This window comes from Bos javanicus, chromosome 1 (assembly GCF_032452875.1).
Source record: "Bos javanicus breed banteng chromosome 1, ARS-OSU_banteng_1.0, whole genome shotgun sequence".
In the NCBI taxonomy this organism is placed as follows: Eukaryota; Metazoa; Chordata; class Mammalia; order Artiodactyla; family Bovidae; genus Bos; species Bos javanicus.
In genome coordinates, this window is record NC_083868.1 from 37,052,551 (window position 1) to 37,069,352 (window position 16,802).

The 16,802-nt window shown below is 37.0% G+C and overlaps 1 long non-coding RNA gene across 1 annotated transcript; it reads left to right on the top strand.

Moving 5' to 3' along the window:
• The first annotated feature begins 2,566 nt into the window (after positions 1 to 2,566).
• Positions 2,567 to 15,339, top strand: LOC133258059 (uncharacterized). The gene is made up of 3 exons (XR_009739816.1): positions 2,567 to 2,639; positions 7,988 to 8,031; positions 15,148 to 15,339. It is a non-coding gene; the product is annotated as an uncharacterized LOC133258059 (long non-coding RNA).
• The last annotated feature ends 1,463 nt before the right edge of the window (positions 15,340 to 16,802 follow it).

Below are 16,802 nucleotides of genomic sequence, written 5' to 3' on the forward strand. Positions count from 1 at the left end.
TCATTGGTAAACATCTAGGATACTACTGAGTAAAAGTTTACTTTTAACTTTTCATCTCAGTTTATACTGCGGACAGGGCTGTGTCATATACTGCATTTGTCTTCCCTGTCTCTAGCCTTTTAGTACCATATCCTTCTCCAGTCCCCACCCTTATTACATTGGTGTGCAAATTCAGTTTAACTAAGACCTATTAAGCAATATAATCTCTAGAGTCTGATTGCTGGAGTTACTTAAAATTTCACTGCCTCAATTTCATTATCTACTTTAGTTTTCATAGGATAGTCTTGAGATTAAGTGAGGGAGTACATATAAAATGCTTGCAACAGTGCCGATTATCAATAAATTGGAAACGATCAATAAACATTTGTCACTATTCAGCATGGTGGTAGTAGTACTAATTTGTAGGATGTCCTAGTAACATGTCACATGTTAGAATATGAAGATAGGAAACTCAGAGAATTCTTAAGAAGCATAATTAAAACCTTTAATTGGTAGCATTTGATAACAGGTCTGCCTTCTTCAGTGTCATTTGTGTTTTTATTGAGGTCAAATACCAAAGATACATAAACTCTCAGGCTGACGTTCCTTGCACTTAGTAGAAGAGAACGTTTGGAGAGCTGGGCAGTTTTACTCACTACTTTATTCAATTACACATTTTTCTTTCAGCAATGATTGAGTTACTTGGTGGTCCTGTGCCTGCTAGGTAGGGTAATTCTAGCAGATGTAACAAAGTTCAAAATTTCAGTGGTGTAATAAAATACAAGTTTTATTCTGATTCATGCAACCATCCAGTGAGGATGCTCCTGCTTGGCATGAAGCTTTTCTCAGGGGGTGGTTCAGGGACATAGGTCCCTTCTTCTGGCTCCACTATCCCCCTGGGCCTTAAAGGGCTATGCTTCTTATCACAAGAAGGAGTAAAAAAGGAAAGATAAGGTAACATTGTCTATTAATTGCTTTGTTCTGGAAATGACAAATTTCACATTTTGTTTTGAATTTGTCAAGACTCCTTGCAAATGCAAGAAAAATTGGGAAATAAAATAGTCCTTATGTAGCTGCTTATAAAAAACAAGTTTACCCTACAGAAGAGAGGGAATAACTTTGTTGTATGAATAGTTACTTCTTCCACACAAAGCTACAGGGATGAATCTAAGACCTGCTCTCATTTATTAAGGGAAAAGTAGGGCACAGGTTGGAAACCAGGAGATGAGGTTCTTCATCAAAGTCCACGAAGGTCAAGTAATGCTCTAAAGAGGATGTGACACCACAGTTGCATCATAAATACACACAGTTCAGCCACACAAAAGGAAAGTCACCATATTTTAAAAAAGAAACAACAATTTGCAGAGGTATTGAGGCCAAGTAATTCCAAAAGCCTGAGCATAGGTGTTTAGAGTCAGCTGAAAGATGAGCGATACATTCAACTGATTAATGTTTCGTAGGGGCCATAAGCTAATTTTAAGGAAAATTACCCTAAATACAATGCATAAAACATTTGAAGTTATTAGAATCTCTGAAAGCCCCGGCAGTTGGTGTTGGACAGGGAAGTCTGGCATGCTACAGTCCATGGGGTCACAAAGAGTCGGACACCACTAAGCAACTGAACTGAACTGAGATTCTCTGAAGCTAGTTGACAGATGAAGAAATATAAGTGGACAATGGCAGATTGTGCAGAAAATTCAAAGGAGCTTTAGTATTTCACCTCTTATATGGTTGCCCATTTTTGTTTTTTCGTTTTTTGCATGTGATTTCTGCCCTTCTTTGCATATTATAATACAAACAAATATTTTAAAAATGGATTAAAACTTTTATAAGCTTTTGGAGAACTATGTGGGTTTTTATTTTTTTTAAACATGTTACAAAACAAGAATAATAATGAGAATCAACATATGCATATAATGTACAATACTATGACTGGTGAACTAAGTATCCATCATGCTGGACTCAAAGAAACAGACTCACACACACACACACATGGGGGACAAAGTCAATTAGGAACTGAGTATAAAGTAAAGGAACATTGAGCTCTATGTGCATTTCCTCTGATCACTTGCTTCCCTTACCTATCCCATAGTTAATGTCCTAGTGATTGTAAATCCACTAGGAGATTTAGCTTACATGTGAGTAACCACCATCCACTCAGTATTTTCTGGGAACTTGGCTGCCATTTGTGTTCATCAAATATTTGAGAGTTATTTTCAAAGACTCTAGGCTGTCCAGGGCCAAGCTATCACTGGCTCAGCAACCTACTCTCAATTCCTAAGTAGCTTCTTTCTAGAGAAATTTCATCTGCATGTTTCTAATCCATTTAAAATTAGATCATGAAAATATAGTTTTATAAGAGCTATCCAAAATCCTTGTGAGAGAGTTCCTTTATTTTTCCCCTATTAAACGAAGATGTCGCATTTGTTAAACTTCAAGTATTCTGCAAAGCTAGAAAACTCTTAGAAACGGATTTTAAAACTTGGCAGTCTCTATTCTTTTATCCCTAAGGCATATAGTAGGTACTTTGGAAGTTTCTTTGTGCATTCATTTTTAGAACACTGCTTGGAGTTTACTCATAATGGGCTGAGTTCCTTCCTTTCCACCAAGCCACAATTCTTCCTTTGGAACTTCTCCTGAATTCAAAGGATGCTACACAGGTGGATTATCATGACGGCTTCATAAGAAAGAGTTTGAGACAGGTATTTTCAATTTTCTCTTAAAGATAACTTCACATACTTCTTCAAGCAGGACTGTGTTCAAAATCACTTCCTGCTGCATGAATTCTGAATGTCATTATAGTTTTCCCTGATGTACTGTTTGCTATTACAATCAACCCTATTTCGATTTGACCATGTTTGAACCCCAACTTAAGAATTTTTTTCTCTTAAAAGCATAGAGAAATTAATAGACCTATCACAACATAAATGTCATGTTAATCATAATTATTTTATTTGGTGTTACATAATTTTTAGTTTACCGGTATTATTAACAAGTATAAATAGAAATTAACTGTTTTCTAATCAATATTACCTCAAATGTATTGCTTTACTGCCTATCACTATTTCCATTACTCACTGAAAAAAAAAAAATTGTGTGAATGTGGAAATGTAAGTTTAGGCTGTACAGTGAATCCTAAAATGAATCTGGCAAATATACAGTGCTAAAAGCTATTGTCCAAGCATACTGTGTTGATGTGGGTTCCATATCTCTAAAGCTCACATAAGGGAAATCTATAAGTATTTCATATGATAATTACTAACACTGTGTTTTAGATTATTTAAGAGGGTTAATGTCTCATAAAAGGTTGATATATTTTAATGGACCTTTCAGGCTAGAAAGATAAAATGAATGTGGGGGTTACATGCCATTCTTATTGATCATACTTCTATATTTTCATCTGCCCCTTAGCCATTCCTCTTCTCTGACCAGCATTTCTCCCTTTTGGCCCCATTTCTCTGTCTTCTCCATTCCAGGATGGAACCATTGCTCCTCCTCTTTTAGCCCTTATTTACAGGAAAACATTTACTGTCTGCCCTCCACATCTGCGGAAAGAAAACTCACGGATAAGAAGGGCTGACTGTATTCACTGTGCTAAACTATTTTATATAAGGAACTTACACATCTGTAGTTCCTGGTATCTGCAAGGGATCCTAACACCAATCGCCTGCTAATATAGGGAGGACTGTACACTGTGGCATTTTCACTCATCTATTACCAAATCCTACACATACTTTTCAGTTTCTATGGCATTCAGTGTCATTTCATTCCACAATAAGCTACTCCCTTGCTGATTATGTACTCATTGTAGGACACTTTTTTTTTTTTGTAACAGCATTATATCTTGGTTGTCTCCCCTGTATTCTCGCCACCCCTTATCAATCTCTTATGTTGGTTCCTCCTATACATGAATTTCATTATCTTAGTTCTTTAAGACAACTTAATGGAGCAGGTATTAACTTCACTAGTTTAGAAATGATGACCCTGAAGATGCTTTTGTTGTTGTTCAGTCACCCAGTCATGTCTGACTCTTTGGGATGCCGTGGACTACAGCACGCTTGGCATCTCTGTCCCTCATCGTCTCCTGAAGTTTGCCCAAGTTCATGTCCATTCCATCAGTGATGCCATCCAGCAGTCTTATCCTCTGATGCCCTCTTCTTCCGCTGCAAACTTTTCCAGTATCAGGGGCTTTTCCAATGAGTTGGCTTTTCACATCAGATGACCAAACTACTGGAGTTTCAGCTTCAGCATCAGTCCTTCCAATGAGTATTCAAGGTTGATTTCCTGTAAGATTGACTGGTTTGATCTCCTTGCTGTCCAAGGGACTCTTGGGAGTCTTCTCCATCACCACAGTTTAAAGGCATCAGTTCTTTGCCGTTCTGCCTTCTTTATGGTCCAACTCTTACAATTGTACATGACCACTGAGAATACAATAACCTTGACTATACAGACCTTTATTGGCAGAGTAATATCTCTGCTTTTCAACAATATGTCTAGGTTTGTCATCACTTTTCTGCAAAGAAGCAATCATCTCCTGATTTCACAGCTGCAGTCACCATCTGCAGTGATTTTAGAGTCCAAGAAGAGGAAATCTGTCACTACTTCCACCTTTTCCCCTTCTATTTGCCATGAGGTAATGGGACTGGATGCCAAGATCTTGTTTGTTTTTTTTTTAGTATTGAGTTTTAAGCTGGCTCTTTCACTGTCCTCCTTCACCCTCATCAAGAGGCTCTTTAGTTTCTATTCACTCTCTGCCATTAGAGTGGTATCATTCACATATCTAAGGTTGTTGATGTTTCTCCCACCTATCTTGATTCCAGCTTGTAACTCATCCATCCTGGCATTTCTCATGGTGTGCTCAGCATACCGGTTAACCAAGAGGGTGACAGAAGACAGCCCTGTTGTACTTCTGTCTCAACTTGAACCAATCACTTGTTCCATACAGGGTTCTAACTGTTGCTTCTTGACCTGCATACAGGTTTCTCAGGAGACAGGTAAGATGGTCTGGTATTACCATATCTAGACTGGTTCTAAATCGGAAAAGGAGTATGTCAAGGCTGTATATTGTCACCCTGCTTATTTAACTTCTATGCAGAGTACATCATGAGAAACGCTGGGCTGGATGAAACACAAGCTGGAATCAAGATTGCCGGGAGAAATATCAATAACCTCAGATATGCAGATGACACCACCCTTATGACAAGAAGTGAAGAGGAACTAAAGAGCCTCTTGATGAAAGTGAAAGAGGAGAGTGAAAAAGTTGGCTTAAAGTTCAACATTCGGAAAACAAAGATCATGGCATCCGGTCCCATCACTTCATGGGAAATAGATGGGGAAACAGTGGAAACAGTGTCAGACTTTATTTTGGGGGGCTCCAAAATCACTGCAGATGGTGATTGGAACAATGAAATTAAAAGACGTTTATTCCTTGGAAGGAAAGTTATGATCAACCTAGATAGCATATTAAAAAGCAGAGACATTACTTTGCCAACAAAGATCTGTCTAGTCAAGGCTATGGTTTTTCCAGTGGTCATGTATGGATGTGAGAGTTGGACTGTGAAGAAAGCTGAGTGCCGAAGAATTGATGCTTTTGAACTGTGGTGCTGGAGAAGACTCTTGAGAGTCCCTTGGACTGCAAGGAGATCCAACCAGTCCATTCTAAAGGAGATCAGTCCTGGGTGTTCTTTGGAAGGAATGATGCTAAAGCTGAAACTCCAGTACTTTGGCCACCTCATGCGAAGAGTTGACTCATTGGAAAAGACTCTGATGCTGGGAGGGATTGGAGGCAGGACGAAAACGGGAAGACAGAGAAGGAGATGGCTGGATGGCATCATGGACTTGATGGATGTGAGTTTGAGTGAACTCCCAGAGTTGGTGATGGACACAGAGGCCTGGCGTGCTGTGATTCGTGGGGTCGAAAAGAGTCAGACACTACTGAGCTACTGAACTGAACTGAACTGAACAGCTTCTGAAGTTTGTGAAGCTCTTAAAGAGATGGGAAGATGCTTTAAGATTACATAAATAATACATTGTAGCGCTAGGATTTGAATCCAAATCTATATGCTTTCAAAGTCAGAATTTTCCAATCCACACTGCCTTGCTAGGCCACAGCTGGGCAGGCTCCAGTGCTTGTCTCTTTCGGTGCTAAAGTTAGGGCTTTCCAGGTGTCCCTAGTGGTAAAGAAATCACCTGCCAACGCAGAAGATACAAGAGATTCTGGTTGCATCCCTGGGTTGGGAAGATCCCTTGGAGGAGGGCATGGCAACCCACTCCAGTATTCTTGCCTGGAAAATTACAATGACAGAGGAGCCTGGTGGGCTCCAGTCCATAGAGTCACTAAGAGTCGGACATAGCTGAAGTGATTTAACAGCATCAGCAGCTGCTAAAGGAATCCAGATATCAGCTAGCTTTCCTTTGTTCTTTAAGGCTACTTCTACCCATGCCTAATCTGTATTCTACTCATTCAGTCTCTTACATTCCATCTCCCTGCATGCCTAGTTTTGAGTAGTACATAGTCATTTTATCACTTTCATTTTTTTTTTTTTTTGGTATTGTTTGAAGACTGCTGCAAATCACTATAAGAAAGCAAATAGCATAGCTATGTGATTGTCACAAAATTTGAGGAATCACATCAACTTCTTGATAAATATAGACAATCTAATTATGTATAAACTCGTGCTATTTTAATGCCAAGACATTGTAACTCATACATTCCTTTGTATAAAGAAGCAAGTCAAATATTTTTAATAAATAATTGCGTGATATCTATTGTATCTGTTCCCACATAGCTTTACAACCAAATGTCCCACCAATAGAAGTTATAAAGTTTTTGCTGTCTATAATGAACAAAAGTCAAGTATAATTAATCCTGGCCAATTCTCTCAGCTCGCTTGTACCCTTTAGCTCTATCACTTTGGAAATCATTGAGGTTTAGGTGTGACTGTAACTAATACATTCCCATACGTGTCTAACACCTCTTCTTAGCAACCCCAGACTTCCGTATGCACAATTATTCTGGAAAGTGTAGATTTATTCCCTTATGAGCATTTTCAAAAAGGTGCAAACTGAAGTGTAAATAGCATTCATCTCACCAAGTCGATTGGAATGTAGCTGCTGTTAAGGTAGTTTTAAAAAAAGAAATATAATGTCTTTCTCAGAGATAAAGATTTTGAATACAAAATATCGAGATACGGAGATCCTTTACAGCTTAGTTCCAGCAGTTTGATTTTCAGCTTTAATTTGAGGACAGTCATGGTTTGGGTATGATTTGAAGACAAAACTTGGAAATCTGCATAAACAATGGGGTAGGTGTCTCCTCATGTATGTGGTTTATTCTTGCTAAGAGTGTGCTTCTAGAAAAGAGGTAAATGTGACTTTGTTAGGTGACAGATCTGCTCTGTTCGCTCATGCATGTAAGCACAATCTAAGACTCGCTGGCTGTGAGAGTAATTTCATTTTCAAGTAATTTATTCATTAAATAATCTCTTCCACATCTTATTAAAACCCGAAAAGCATAAGAAAAAGAAAAAAACAAACAATAAACAAAAAACACTGCTTTTAGAAACTACAATCAATCTCATTGATTTAAAAATGAAAGTAACTTGCAGTCCCACCCCCACCCACCCTGCTTGATTGTGACTCTAAATGAAAGAACTGGGATTTAAGTATCTTTGTTTTTGGAGAAGGAAATGGCAACCCACTCCAGTGTTCTTGCCTGGAGAATCCCGGGGACGGGGGAGCCTGGTGGGCTGCCGTCTCTGGGGTCGCACAGAGTCAGACACGACTGAAACGACTTAGTAGGTTAGCAGGTTCTTGTGCTTCTCCTAGTAAAGGCATACAATAGAAATGCAATAAATGTTTGTAGTAATCAACTAAAGATATAAATGATGCTGCTGTTATAGAAATGACTGAATCTTACAATGGTAAAAAGGCTTAATAGTTTACTATCACATGATTTGAAGTTGGAATTAATAGGTTTTGTTTTATTTTGTTTTGCTTTGTTTGTCAGACTTGGAGTTCTTAAATAGCTAAGCATGGGATTAACTTTGACAGGTAAGTTTTATTGTTTGGGTACACATTAAACATTTGGTTTTAATTGAGGTTTTTTTTGCTCAGGCCACCCAAAAGTTTCCTTTTAAGAATATGTTTATGTCTGTATGTTTTTTCCCTGTCACTATTTGCTGATGCAGTATTTAATTTCTTTCATTTATGGCCTAAAGTATAATATTCTGCCAAATGAAAGAGAGTTCACTAAGTATGAAAAAACATATTTTCCAGTTTTCCATTAGGAAATCCAAACCTCCATAGTTCCATTAAGATGCTGTGTTTCACTATTTTGTCCTAATTCACTAGTTACAGATGTTTTAAAAAAGTGCTGGAAGGCATAAGACCAAGATCTAACATGAATATGGAAATTAACCAAGTAGGTATCCCAAATTTTATTTCCCGTTAATTTAAACTTACATGAAACTAAAATAACTAGTAAATTCATTCATTTTTTTTAATACATAAAAATGATTATTTCACTTCCTGATTTTTAACACACATTTTTAAGGGCACACACATACATCTTACACACACAGAAGAAAGAGATTGATTTCTTAATAATTTCTTTTACTAATCTAGAATATTGCAGTCTAAAACTTTGCTTTTCATGCGTTGCTATCTTCATGAATAGGCAAGCATCAGTAGACTCCAAGAAGCATGCACTCCAAGAGTCTTGAGTATCAGGTGGTAAAATTTCATCCTTTTAGTTTAAGAATGCGTGCATGCTTGGTCTCTCAGTCATGTCTTGTGACTCCATAGACTGTAACCTGCCAGGCTCCTCTGTCCAGGGAATTTTCCAGACAAGAATACTGGAGTGGGTTGCCATGCCCTTTTCCAGGGGATCTTCCTGACCCAGGGATCGAACCCAGGTCTCTTGCATCTCCTGTGTGTTCAGGTGGATTCTTTACCACTACACCACCTGGGACGTCCAGTACAGGAATAAATTCATAGTAAAAAAATTAAATAATTTATAGAGGTAACCCACACGGAGAAAAGGTTTGCACCTTTGTTGGAAATTAAGAAGTTTGCCATTTAATTAATATTAATTTATTTAGAGAAATATGGATCGTGGCATTCTGTATGGAATTTGGGGAAAATAAAGTAAAAAATCAGTATTTTTTTAGTACTATTGAAATGAGAACAAGGCATTATTTGAAAGGCATCAGCACTTAAACCATTAGAAATCTGTATTCTATAGAAAAGCAAATGATTTTCCAAGCTCTATCTACCACAGCCTGAATGAAATAATCTCTCAAGACCACGCAAATCCCTTTGCCTGGATTGCATGCTCAGCATATACTTTTATAGTAAGAAAAAGATGCCACAGTTTGCAAATATAATCATTCCAGGAACTAGAAAGGAATGTTAAAAAATTCTATTTTATGTGAAAAATTGGTATTCTATTTCATAAACTAAACCTTTGTTAAGGCAAATAATTTTACAAATATTCATTGAGCTAAACATATAAAAATGAGCAAGACAGTCTCTGCATTGAGGAAATTCACAATATGAAAGCCTCTGTTACAGGATACTTGTTCATATCCTGATGGTTTAAATGCAGATGGGAGAGCATATTGATTCTACCTGGGTTTGTCCACTGAAGGCTTCCTACATAAGGTGACATTTCTACTTCAATGGATAGTTTTTCTTCATGAGTTTAGTTAGCATATAAATTGAGTTACATTTCATAAAAAGTAGATCACCAAATTAATTGTGTCTCTCTCTTTATCCCTCTTTGTTTCATTTTAATAATATCACATTGAAAATGATTAAACTATGAATATATAGTAATGTTTTAGGTGGGTCCAAGAAGGACAACCTAAATAGGATTGGGTGTCTCAACTTTCAATACACCAGATCTTTTTGTTGTTGTTGTTCAGTCGCTCAGTCACATCCAACTCTTTAGATCCCATGGACTGAAGCATGCCAGTCTTTCCTGTCCTTCACCATCTCCTGGAGCTTGCTCAAACTCAAGTCTGTTGAGTAATGATGTCGGTAATGCCGACATCAAATCTGTTGAGTCTGATGTCGGTAATGCCATCCAACCATCTCCTCTTCTGTCGTCCCCTTCTCCTCCTGCCTTCAATCTTTCCCAGCATCAGGGTCTTTTCTAATGAGTCAGCTCTCTGCATCAGGTGGCCAAAATTTTGAAGCTTTAGCCTCAGCATCAGTCCTTCCCATGAATAATCAGGATGGATTTCCTCTAGGATTGACTGGTTTGAACTCCTTGGAGTCCAAGGGACTCTCAAGAGTCTTCTTCAACACCACAGCTCAAAAGCATCAATTCTTCGCTGCTCAGTCTTCTTTAGGGTCCAGCTCTCACATTCATACATGATTACTGAAAAACACATAGCTTTGACTCTACGGACTTTTGTTGGCAAAGTAATATCTCTGCTTTTTAATATGCTGTCTAAGTTTGTCACAGCTTTTCTTCCAAGGAGTAAGCATCTTTTAATTTCATGGCTGCAGTCACCATCTTCAGTGATTTTGGAGCCCAAGAAAATAAATTCTGTCACTGTTTCCATTGTTTCCCCATCTATTTGCCATGAAGTGATGGGACCTGTGCCATGATCTTCATTTTTTGAATGTTGAGTTTTAAACTAGATCTTACCTAGCTTAAACTAGATCTTATCTTAGTATTTTATTACAGCAAAGAAAACAGGTACAGTTGCACATGGCCTACACATATACGGGGCTTTCCAGGTGGCGCTAGTGATAAAGAGCATGCCTGCCAATGCAGGAGTCTTGAGAGATGTGGGATCAATCCCTGGGTCAGAATGATCCCCTGGGGTAGGAAATGGAAACACATTCAAGTATTCTTGCTGGAAAATTTTAAGGGAAGAGGAGCCTGGTGGACTACACAGTCCATGGGATCACCAAGAGTCAGACACCAATGAGTACACATGCAAGCAAGCAAAATGTACATATATGCACACATACAAATTCAAATAAAAACCATTGAAAAAGAATACAGATTTTATTGAAGTTGGGGAAATTAAGATTGTCGATATACTGCACATATTCTTGAAACTCCCCTTTAAATTTTCTCTCTTCCTTAATCTTTTTCAGCTACTCTTTCTTGTCCTTTGTCCTTATTCCTTTAATGTTCCCATTTGAAACATTACTTCCAAAATCCTGTAATACACCCCAAACTACAATTTAAAAATTAGTGAAAAAAAGTTTGCCAGTATTCAAACCTTTCATCTAATTAAAACTTAGACTTCTTTTTGCCAGTCAAGCATGAGGTGAGGATCCTTACTTCAGATGTGTAATTCCCAAATGATAATGAAAAACAATTTAATATTTCTCTTTATAAATGTAAGCAGGGAATAAGAAAAACTTTGTGAAATGCTCATTACACATCAGGAACTGTAAGTAAAATATCACTTGTGATTCTCACAATACCAGGTAAATGTTTTATTTTTTAACAGACAAGGAAGTTGACACATTTCATTAAAATATAGATGAGAATTAAAGCCAAGTTTGTCTGACTGTACATACTCGCTTTCTGAATACATTAGAATGATTTTACAAAAAGTGGTAGAAGCAGTATATTCTGAATGTGTGAGCACAGACATTTGAAAATAAACTGACCAACAACAATATCTACAACAAATTTCCTGAGGCTTCAAAATATGTCTGACCTCTTTTCCATTCTCTTCCCCCATAAAAATTCATCCACATTCTGAAAATAATGATTTTAGGAATAATCCCCAATTGCTTAATGCCATAAACTCCAAAGCAACAACCATTACTTTCATTGGAAAATCTTGAGATTGTGAAGGAGGAGAAATCTTTCCTAAAGTTACCTTTTGGGAAAAGTGAGCTTTTAAGATCTGTTTTCTCAAAATATCATTCTGTAAATGGCCTACCAAAGACACTCCAGTTGGAAGACTTAAGAAATGAATCTACCAGTGACCAAGGATGGCAAAGATTGACACAGGATATTTGAAGCATTAAAAAAAAATGCCTTTAAATAATTACCTGAGGCACTAAAATAGAAAATTTTAACATGACAGAACCCTTCCAGCATTCTAAAACTTCTATGCTGATCTAGCTACATTTTTGGAGTTCTTCAGCTGACAAGGACATTTGTCAGGGTAAGTACATACAGAAAATTGTATCTACTCTATCTAGCTGTAAACTTTCCAACATCCTGGGAGGAACATACACATTTAAGACTTTTTCAGCAACCACTAAAGCAGTATCAGGAAACTACAAGTTAAAGTATAAGACAATTAAAACAGATATCATTGATCTAGAGTTTTATGTATTCCCTCTCAGAAGAATTCAAATAAAAGTCCAAAATAACCCAGTATAGATGTCTACATTGAGAAGAGTCAGAGGAGTGCTTATAGCAACTAAGAACAATGTTCTCTGCTAACGAATCATTTCCCATCAGAAACTAATAATGTAGGGAGACTAGATAGGACATTCTACAAATAGTCATACATTTTCTAATGTTAACCAGCAAGTTATAAAATAGTTTTTCTTTACTTGAGAAATGCATTGTACTGTATAGGGAATTTACAGTTTTAAAGAGAATGATTGATGTGTTGAATTTGAAAAAGTTCACATAATTTAGTAATATAACCTCCTTTTCTGTTATGATTTGAAGTATTTGCAGCTGTAATGGCCTTTGAGTCCCCAGGATAAAGGCCTCAGCCAGAGCCAGGAGTTGCCTATAAAGTTCTCCTTGACAGAAACTGGGATGGAATCCAGGCTCATTTCAGCAATATTTGTGGAGAAGAGGATTGAACTCAATATATTTGACCCAAAAGTGCATTTTTGGGGCTTGCACCATATTTATTAAAGCCCTGTGGCAGACCTAGAAGTTATTAAATGGGTGAGAGCTGGCTTTATAAAGACACAGTTCTAAGCAGCCATAGTTCAGTTCAACATACTTTTACTGATCACCTACCTGGAGACATATCCTAGGCTAGGAACTCATGGTTATAAAAAAAGAGGCAAGTATCATCCACAGACTTACTCAACTCTCAGTCTAGTAGAGCGAGAAGGCAGATATAAATAACCATAAAACATGGTATAGTATGATAAAAGATTGTAAAACGGGTACACAGTGCAACTGGGAGTTACAGATACTAAAAAAATCCAGGGCTGCATTCATAGGGAAAGTAGCATTTTGAGTTGGGTGCTGATGAAATTGTGCATGACTGGTGTGTGTGGAGGGCTGGGGGCTGGGGGCAGGATTCCAACTAAAAAATTAGTAAATTCAGAATAAATTCAAGAAACTGAAGTTAGCATTTCAAGAAGAAACATTTTAGCTGGATTCTAAGATACATATTTTTAAAAGAAAATATTTTAAAATATTGAAATTAAGATTTTGATATGATTGTCATTGATTCAGTTGGACTTGTAAAGATAGGCTGGCCACATAAGATAGAAAATCAGGAATTTGAAAATCAAACAGAGAAGAGTTAGGGCCACTGCTTCAGTACTTACCAGTCCTGTGGGCTTGAGTATTAGCTTCCTATTGCTGCTGTAATAAATTGTCATAATTTGTGGCTTGAAACAACAATAATCTATTATTTGACATTCTTGAGGTCAAAAATCTGAAAGGGATCTGCAAAGTTGTAATACTTTATAGAAGTTCTGGGAGAAAATCTATTTCTTTGCTATTTCCAGCTGGCAGAATTCACCTCATTCCTTGGTTCATGGCCTCTTCCTTCATTTTCAAGGACAACAGCACAGCATCTTCAAATCTCTGCTTCTGTCATCACATCTTCTGTGATTCTGATCCTTTTCTTCCCCTGTTATAAGGATCTTTGTGATTACATTATTCCTAATTGGGTAATTTGGGATTTTTTGTTTTGTCTCTAAATTGTGTCTGACTCTTTTGCAACTCCATGGACTGTTACCCAGGCTTCTCTGTCCATGGGATTTTCCAGGCAAGAATACTGGAGTGAATTGCATTTCCTTCTCCAGGGGATCTTCCTGACCCAGGGATTGAATCTGCAACTCCTGCTTGGCAGGAAGATTCTGTACCACTGAGCCACCAGAGAAACCTAATTCAGGATTATCTTCCCAATTAACAATCCTTAACTTAATCATACCTATAAAGTCCCTTTGTGATATAAGGAAACATATTTACATTTTCTGGGGATTAGGATGTGAACATCTTTGAGGGACCATTTTTCAACCTACTGTACCCTGGGAACTTTATCCAATCTCTAAAGCATAGCTTTTTATCATGTTGTAAAATAGGGATAATAATGTTTCACAGGGTTGTTTTGAGGCTCAAATGAAAAATAGAATATAAAACTATTAGCATAACACAATAAAAAATTGTAATTACTATCATTACTGTTGTAAATGGTATTATCATTTTGAGATTTCTGGATATAAGAAAGCTTTATCCATTTTATTTGGCCATACAGGGCTGATCCTTTGAGGAGCAAGATTAGTTACACTGTCAGAACTTGGTATGTCAACATTGAGTGTCATGAAGTTTTCTATGGAGATAATAGAGACATAGGGCACTCTTATAGGATGTAGTAAGGCAGTATAACTTTTCAAGGGCACTATAGGACAAACTCTAAATATTTGCAGTGTATGTGATAGGTGTAGAGTGAATATTCTCATGATTTTTAGACTGCCCGAAATAGGTAAACAATATTATTCCAATAGAAAACTTGGCAAGAACATGATAAAAATTCTCTGAAAAACAATCACAAATCAAAAACAAATGTTTAAACTATATATTTACAATCAGTAGTAATCAAATAAAGAAGTGGTAAAATAATTAATTGCTGTGATCCATAAATGGGCCACGAGAAATAAACTGTTAAGGGTGATACTGGATCTTATCCAGTACTACATCCTCAACAAGTACTGAGATCTCACCTTTTGGAAGCTGGAGGGGTATTGGCCATATTCAAAGGAGTACATAATAAATAAGAAACAATAGGAAGACATATTACGCAAAATGCAGTGGAGATTTCTCAGTGGTGGTCTCTGGTAAGTTTAGAAAAATATTCACAGAAGTGTAGCCTTCAAATATCCACCAGGTCTTGAAAGTAACAAGTTAGTTTACAAAAATGCCAAGCCCATGAAAAATGTCTTATTTTCCTCACCTGTTCTTTATCTGCTTCTACCCCAAAGGAGAAATAAACAAAACAGAACAAAACAAATAAGCAAACAAGTGAACCAAAGAACTCCACAGAATTCATTCAGAGAAGGAGGAGGTGGAGAAAAAAGAAAAAGGCAACTACCTTCTATTCCTGAAGTCACGAGGCCCATTTATAATAGGCAAGGTCTGAAAAAGCTGAAGAGAATGTTTATCTTTGAATGAAACTCAAAGTTCTATTATTACCTGAGGCTAGATGCATTTAATTACTGAATTGAGAATCCATAGAGCAATTTAAGTTGCAGTAGGACTTGCTCTTCCATAAAAGTGATTGGAAAAGTCATGAACTTTTACCACTAAATGGTTATAGAGGGAGAGTGAAAACACAATACAGCTGGTTTTTATTACCCTCAGTGAGTACTAGTAGTGCAGTGTACTAGTTATACATACATATTTAATCCAGCTATCATTAACATTAACAAAAGTTAAGGAATGATCTAAATATTCAACACCAGTAGAAATTAAATAAATGATGAGACAAGAGTAAGTAGAACTTTATGTGGTTTTTGAACACTCTTATTTTATCATAAAATCTTTGACAGTGATTGCTCAGTGTATCTGTTCATTTTAACATAAAATTAATTCTGTAAACTATTCACCATAGAGGGCTGTGATGTTTTCCATTGTTCTGCAGTGGTTTGTTAACTTGGACTGTATTGAAGAGATTTGATGCTTCCCATTAGACCTGATAGTCAAACAGTTTCTCTTTTCATGCTTTGGATTTATAACATTGTGAAGAGGGAAGTGCAAAATTGCCACAAAGAATGATAAAATAAAGTAGCAATGATTTTTGATATTGCAAGTTTTAGATGTATGTTGTTGAAAAATATACAATATGAAAGAGAAATAATAACTGTGATGCACTGAACAATCTCTTTATTATGGCAGGGGACTATTTCTCAAAGGACTTCTTAGAAAGGAAAGATTCTTTCTTTCAACACATTTACTGAGTGTCCATAATAAAGCAATAACCACACCAATTTCCAAAAATAAAACAGGACAAGTACCAGATATGTTTCTTGGGCTAGTAAGGGTGCCAGATAATCATGATGATCCTGATAATCACCTAGAGCCAAATATCCTGGAATGCACAGTCAAGTGGGCCTTAGGAAGCATCATTACAAACAAAGCTGGTGAAAGTGATGGGTTTCCAGTTGAGCTATTTCAAATCCTAAAAGATGATGCTGTGAAAGTGCTGTACTCAATATGCCAGCAAATTTGAAAAACTCAGCAGTGGCCACAGGACTGGAAAAGGTCAGTTTTCATTCCAATCCCAAAGAAAGGCAACGCCAAAGAATGCTCAAACTACTACACAATTGCCCTCATCTCACACGCTAGTAAAGTAATGCTCAAAGTTCTCAAAGGCAGGCTTCAGCACTATGTGAACCGTGAACTTCCAGGTGTTCAAGCTGGTTTTAGAAAAGGCAGAGGAATCAGAGATCAAACTGCCAACATCTGTTGGATTATTGAAAAAGCAAGAGAGTTCCAGAAAAACATCTATTTCTGCTTTATTGACTATGCCAAAGCCTTTGACTGTGTGGATCACAAACAAACTGGAAAATTCTGAAAGAGATGGGAATAGCAGACCACCTGACCTGCCTCTTGAGAAACCTATATGAAGGTCAGGAAG